Here is a 6,967-nt window from a genome sequence, read left to right as displayed (position 1 = left end):
ATTCAAAACACGCCAAAAATGATTTTTCGCAAAAAAAAACCTGCGACACAAAAAGAAGTCATCAGCTGAATAAATGTGCAAGCAAGTTAGGAAGTCAATCAGTCACACAATTGAGAATTTAACACTTCCACAACTGAGCAACAAAGCAACAATCATTGTTTGAAAAGAGCAAATCAGAGACATCTCTCAGTTCTGAAGAGGCAGTCTCTTAATATATTCGGTTACCTTTCTTATGGAAAATGTGTTAGCTAATGTGTAGGAACAAACCTGCGATATGAGATAATGTATGTGATCGAAGTGAGGTGCATATGATGCATGCACAGGGCCCTAGAGCGTGGATAAATAAAAAATGAATTCCAGTCTTTCACCATGCAACTAAATCCATGTGATAATGTGCATCTCAAATCGCATACATACCGTCAGTGCCTTCCTCCCTTTTCACCAAAAACAACCGTCTGTGCCTTACCGACATACCGGTGGTGGCTCGCCGACAGGGACGGGGCAAGATGAGAAATGGCAACAATATGCACAAATTCTGCGGCTGCTCTTAAGAAAGTATTCCTAATCTACCATGCAGTTCCTTACATTTTGGCTACACGCATTACCCACGCATGTTCAAGATCAGCGGAAAATAACTTGACTATGTTAGTTTGCGCATTTTCTGCCAACTATCAAGCATGCCACTTTTAAGAAGCACTAGTACAAATGCCCGTGCGTTGCCACGGGTCCTCAAATTTTATTTCTTATTGCACATATATAATACACAACTCAATAAAAAACTTAAAACAAATTAAAGATATTATAATATACTATAACATAATAATACCGAACGAAATAACAAGATAGCAATATCGTGCATATAAGGTGGTTCTAAGTTCTAGGTCTTTTTATTACTGTTCCACGGTATGTTCCACACCGGGGTTCTGAGCTATCATAGCAGTGTTGTGCGTTGCTTCAGAATCTCATCGCATATATTCTATAATAGTAATATAATCATGTTAGCTTCAGTTCTTACCTTTAATCTGTATCTAACAATTTTAAAATAATATCACAATTCTAAAGCCATAAAGGAGACTATGTTTTCCTCTCTTTATTTTTTAAGCATCGCATGTTAGCTGAGAGATCAACTCATAACAAACCTCCTAACTAGATATACGTGTATAAAGAGATCTTTATACAAGACGACATTGTAGATCTTGATACAAGACGACATTGTATGAACTCTAAAATATGTCAAGAAGTAAAATGATACCCGTCCTAGCTTTTCTCTTTCACAATGTTTTTTTTTGCAATCTCACATAACTCGGGTTTAAACTAACCCACAAAAAAAAGCAGAACACAAGTTGCTTTAATTTCACAAATAACCATCCAAGCACTCAATTTTCTGAATCGCACAGAAGTTGTCTTCTTCCCCTCTGGTGCGACGGAACCGAGTCAATATGATGATCCAGCCCGTCCACAACCCCACGCTTGACCCCATCTGCTCTGGTTTGGTCACCTGAAACCACAATCTCCTCCCCGAGGAGTCGCCCACCCTCAAGCACCACCACCACCACCACCACCATGCCTCGCCCTGACTTCCCCAATCCGTCCTTTACAAAAAAACTGAAATAAGCAATACATTGGACCAGCAGACAACTTCAAAACTACTCTATAAAGCAATGGTGATGATAACTTCCTATCAAAGGAGACTCGTGCTCGTCACATACTATTGTTTCTTAACAATTTCGTGTTTCATGTTTGTATTTCTAACCCTATTAGTTGTTGCAAGAAAAAAAAGAGCATGTAGTGGTAGACAATAAAACTCACCAGAGATAGCATAAATAAACTGATCAGGAAAAAAAGAATGAGAAAACCGCTAGTAGTTCAGAGACGATGAAAAATGGGATATACGACTCTGGGCCGACCAAAACATGGTAAAAAGAAGACTCACCGCACCGCCTGGATGAGCCAATATTCAGCCCCCATAGCCTGGCTGCGACAGCTGCAGCACGCACACGCTACCACCAACCTCTAGCCTACAACGAGCTACAACTAAACGCTATAGGTCCACAGCCGGCGACAGGGAACGCCATAGGTCCACAGCCGGCGACAGGGAACCGACAGGGTTCACAGCGACGGCGGGCACGGAAAATTCCCTCACAACAGCTGCATGTCAACAAGCTTACACTATTTTACTTAATTAACTATAAAATTTTAAAATTTGCTTGATTTACCATCAGGGAGGAATAGTAGATGCAAAATACGCAAGATTCATGCATTGCAATCAAAACTGCAGATGTAGCTTAAATCAACTGATAGTGTAATATCCCTTCCTCATGAGCAACAACAATGATATCTTTTGTACAAAACATTTGAACACATGCGTATATGTTCTTATCCACTGTTCCATGTCAAGCTAGAGGAGCATCTGGTTGATCAAGAGATAGTACCTGGTGATCATCTCTTCTAGTGTCTACCTGAACGAATCAAAGCCTCTGCCAAAGTCTTGTTTTTCTCCACAACCTTCTTGCCTAAAATGGTACCTTCGATCAGCGCACAAGTTCCAACAGGAAACAATCTAAAAATAGTAGCAATGTTACTCCTTCCACTTTCTGTCTTAAAGCTGGAATAGGGCTGTAAATCATGCTTTGACAACGGCAATATTACTCCTTCCACTTTATAACTTAAAGCTGTAGAGCTATAAAGCATGCTTTGACAAGGGCAAAGTAAAAATAGCCATCTTTGTAGCTTCCTGAAAATAGTACAAATGAGTCGTCGGCTAATTATTGACTCAAACTTATCTGGAAATATTTCCAGCAACCTGTACTCGATTACTTTTGCAAGTCTCCTATGATCCAAATTTGCTAGGCTAGACAGAGGTCTAGACTGGCGTTCTCTTAACTACAACTGCTATACTCCAAAGAAACTATTGCTCTCTTTGTCATCAATCTAATCAGAATGGCCAAAACAATCCAAACAATCCACAATCAATCACCGACACTATCCAATTATCCAAACCTCCAAGAGAAAATGATTAGATTATTAAAATGTTGCTTCGGAACATCAAGCGACACGGTAGCAGACAGCAATGCACACAGGCAACAAGACAAGCATTGAGAAATCCCCAATCTCCCTCCTTTAAGTAGTACAGTATATCTTAGCAAGTAATTACATCACAATTTAGTGTTCTTGGGCTCTGTAAAGAAGCCCCTCTGTTGAAGAACTATACAACTTGCCCTCCACAAATCACATATCCAGTCCAGAACAGTGTGACAAAATTAAATTATCATTACCATATATCCCAAGAACAAAATATCAGAAGCAACTAACTCTGAGCCACTAAATCAAACAAGCAGAACATCAACAAGCAGCATTCTAGTTCATTCATTAGCACACTGAATAAATCAAGACAGTGATCATAATTCCATACATTTTTGCCATGAAGTGTAGCTTTCAGAATCAATAATGTTGTCCCGTTGAGGATACAGAAGTAGCACTACATGAAAACGATGTGTAGGATACTGGGAACATCAAGTGCAAAATGTAATAAAAAGGAGACATGCATTTCTGTAATCACTATATTAATGATAAAGAATAACAGATATGTACCACTTATCCGTAGCCAATGGTGAAGAGAAACCACCTGTCTATTTTAGTGTAATAATAGATGGCTCTGAAGATATCTCGCAATTTCATCTGAAGCTCTGATAAATAAGCATCAGTGGACGATGCTTCAAAACTAAAATAAATAAAAGCGAATTTTACCTAGTTTTATAAAAGCGAATTTTACCTAGTTTTTACACACGAAAAAGTCCTGGACCTATATATACGGCAAAATCAAAAGCACTAAATTAATTAACCTCAATTTGTATTACACATGTATGCACCTGATAGTGAACTACTTACTATTTCACACACAAAAAGTCACGGGCCTATATAGAGCCAGCAATTACATTTTGAAAGATGCCAATAACAGGACACATAAGGATCATCAAGGATCGTTTGGAAGCTTGGTGTTCATTAACCACTTGTCGAACAATAATTCCAAAAACACAGCACACATTATAATCCTTATTTCCTTTATAGGTTTGAATACAACATCTTTGCAACACTCTTTTGTGATTTACTTTTAGAGTAATAGCAACTGATTTGAGTGGTTAGGAAAAGGTCCCTAAAATAGCATCTACAACTGATTTTGAGTTATAAACAAAAGAACAACTTGCTGACAATAGCATGTACATATCATGAAGATATTTTCTTAACATTCATTGCTGGATAATTAATAGTTTTAAATTTCAGAAACGACCTATATCCTGCAATGATTATTATCTGTACTACTAACATACTAACAGGGCAGAAAATATTTGAGTAAATTACATAAGTCTCTTAAGCAGCTAATGGATTCGCCCAGTCACTGAACTGAGTTATGTGCAATTTAATTTCGACCATAGCATAAGTACCAGTCCTTTTCCCCTTTATCTTGAAAATAGCGCAAGTGTAAGTGATGTTGACCTCAACACAAGCACAAACAGAATCACCTGCCAAAATCAAATGTAAAATTAACATGGGATTCTCTGAAACGAACTAAAAAAATAAACTCAATAGCCTCACCTGTCATTGTTCATGACCCCTGCGACGCTGCCCCCTATCCTGAAATCTCCATGAACAGTAAAACCAAAATTAAAGGCATGTACTATGAAAGCAAACAAGAGTGTACAAAATTGACCCTCTAATTATTCGGAGCCAAAGGTTAATTCACGAACAATGACATTTAAAAATTGTGATTATTCATGAACCATTCTCGAGTCTACAAGTCGAAACACCATGATCATCGGCCGACTAACAAGTACAAATTCTTACTGCAACTTCGATGATGGAGCTTATGGGTAGTAAAAAACTGAATGAAAATAATACAAAGACCCTGCCTTCTCACTACAAACAAATGCAAAATGAATTTTAAGTACAACTGAAATATGCTTACACTAAGAAAATCCAGCCTGGATTGTAAGTACAGCTCAAATATGCTTACAGCAAGATTAGTGAACAATCCAACATGAGCTAGCTATCAATATGTGCTCTCCTCCAGAACAAAAACGTGTTTTGGGTTTGGCAAACAACTGCCATGAAAATGGGCTCCAACCATATGGGAGGTTGTGTGAGTCCCAGGTAAATTCATAATTGCTCCATGTTACTCCCCTTGGGAATACTAAGAACACACCTGCATCAAAGTCACCGATGTTACCAAAACAAAACATTCTGAAAGATTTCTGAAGCTACAGCTTGTAGTAAGCGAAGAGGACAAAGGGTCACCATTTGTACGCACCAACAACAAATACATCATAGTAGTGCTTCACCCTATTGTGCCTGCTGAAATTTGTGATTGTCCAAGAGAACCACGACATCTGCAGGTCCTTCTGCCGGCTCTCTGTCCATCTCTCGTGCTTACTGCTTCCATCTAGGCCACCAATGCTACCATAGAACAAGACTCTACGAAAACAGCAGAAACAAATCGGATTGTTTTAAGTGATAAAAGGGGGTCTCTCGGATCCAGGCCCCTGCAGGCCGAGATCGGGCCTTCTCTGCCCAGTTCCGGAGAGCGGAAGCCGGTGGTGGCCATGAATAGCACGGAGTCCTGGCCGTCTTCGGCGGCGCTTGGTTCGCATGATGTGGGCGCTCTGCCGTCGTCCTCCATATGAGCTCTCAGTCGTCACGGCAGGAGAGGGGAGGACTGGGTCGTGGGCTCGTGGCGGCGTGCGATGGAGGCCAACCGCTCCAGCATCCTCGCGTGAGCTAGGCGGCGCCTCCTCTACGTGGGCTTCGGTGAGCAAGTAACCATTGATGCGGAGGGGAGTGGAGGTGGAGGGGAGAGGTGGGCGGGCTAGGGTTTGGGTGGTGTAAGTGGAGCGGATTAGCGGATATAGGGATGGCGACGCGGACATCAGCTGAGCAATGCGAGAGCAGGGAGAGGGAGCACGATGGTCAGGCGGCGGCCTAGCCTAGGAGAACGGAACCCTAGACTTCGGTTCTGCGGGGTGAGAGGAAACTGCAGGACGAGAGGGAGATGCGGAGAGGAACGGGAAAACCGCTCATGTCACGCTGGTGGAAAAAAACAGGTGGGACCAAAAGGCAGCGACGAATAGTTGGACAACGAAAGGGTAGGTTGTAGCGAGAGGTAGGCAGAATAGGGAACATATTCCTTCTTTTTAAGTAGTGTAGAAGTAGTGTAGATGTAGAAAAAAGGAACAGTGCAGCGGGTGGTAGCTGGAAGCGTCCACAAAAATGTTGGTTGGTCGGCCCAACACTGCGAGATGGTCTGCATCACGGATCCATCGGTAGTACAGTTCGGATGAGCAGTATTATTTCAGTGGAAAACTCATCCGTGCACTTGACTAGCCCGTTTTTTTGAAACTCTCGCTTTTAAGTTTTTTAAAAAACTGCAAAACATTACGTAGATAGAAATATACATCAAGGCCGTACCAAAGAAATTTCATTTAGAAATACATTTTATTTTGGAAGATACAGTACAAGAAAGCTAAAATTTTCTTGTCCCGAAATAACGTTTGGAATTTTTAAAAACTTAAACAAAAGAAGGGCACACTGGTGCGCCACTATTTCAGCTCAGTAGTTGGTTGCTGAACTTTTTCAGCTGACCGGTGGTTGGTTCCTGGAGCAGTGGCCCGCGTCTAGACTAGTGCAGCGTCGCCTCGCCCCGGTTCTGAACTTTGGTGTGACGATCGATCACCGGTAACCGCTCGTTCTACGGAGACGCCTCCCGCGCCGCCGGGAAAGTTCCGTCGCGTTCTCGCTTGATCGTGGGCACGGTAACGGGCCAGTAAAAGCGGTCTCCGCTGTGGTACGCCCACGGTACCGGGATGCAAACCGGTGGGTGGCTGAGGCTCGAGGCTGGTGGCGTGCCGCTTCTGGCCGGCCGTGCGCCAGGAAATGAAGGAAGGAATGATGCGGCGTACGGGACGGCCCCGCACCG

At 42.0% G+C, this 6,967-nt stretch overlaps 1 long non-coding RNA gene across 4 annotated transcripts; it reads right to left on the bottom strand.

Annotated features, from left to right (window-relative positions):
• Nucleotides 1-1,131: 1,131 nt before the first annotated feature.
• On the bottom strand, nucleotides 1,132-6,066 carry LOC127296936 (uncharacterized). 4 transcript variants are annotated; one of them, XR_007848801.2, is made up of 5 exons: nucleotides 5,306-6,066; nucleotides 4,594-5,200; nucleotides 3,413-4,520; nucleotides 2,433-2,513; nucleotides 1,132-1,592 (listed from the first exon to the last, which is right to left on the bottom strand). It is a non-coding gene; the product is annotated as an uncharacterized lncRNA (long non-coding RNA). The 4 variants fall into 4 exon arrangements; XR_007848799.2 differs by having other exon boundaries at nucleotides 1,132-1,605; nucleotides 2,433-4,520; XR_007848798.2 differs by having other exon boundaries at nucleotides 2,433-4,520.
• Between the last annotated feature and the right edge of the window lie 901 nt (nucleotides 6,067-6,967).

The sequence above is a fragment of the Lolium perenne genome, chromosome 4 (genome assembly GCF_019359855.2).
Source record: "Lolium perenne isolate Kyuss_39 chromosome 4, Kyuss_2.0, whole genome shotgun sequence".
In the NCBI taxonomy this organism is placed as follows: domain Eukaryota; kingdom Viridiplantae; phylum Streptophyta; class Magnoliopsida; order Poales; family Poaceae; genus Lolium; species Lolium perenne.
This window is presented reverse-complemented; position numbering and strand designations above follow the sequence as displayed.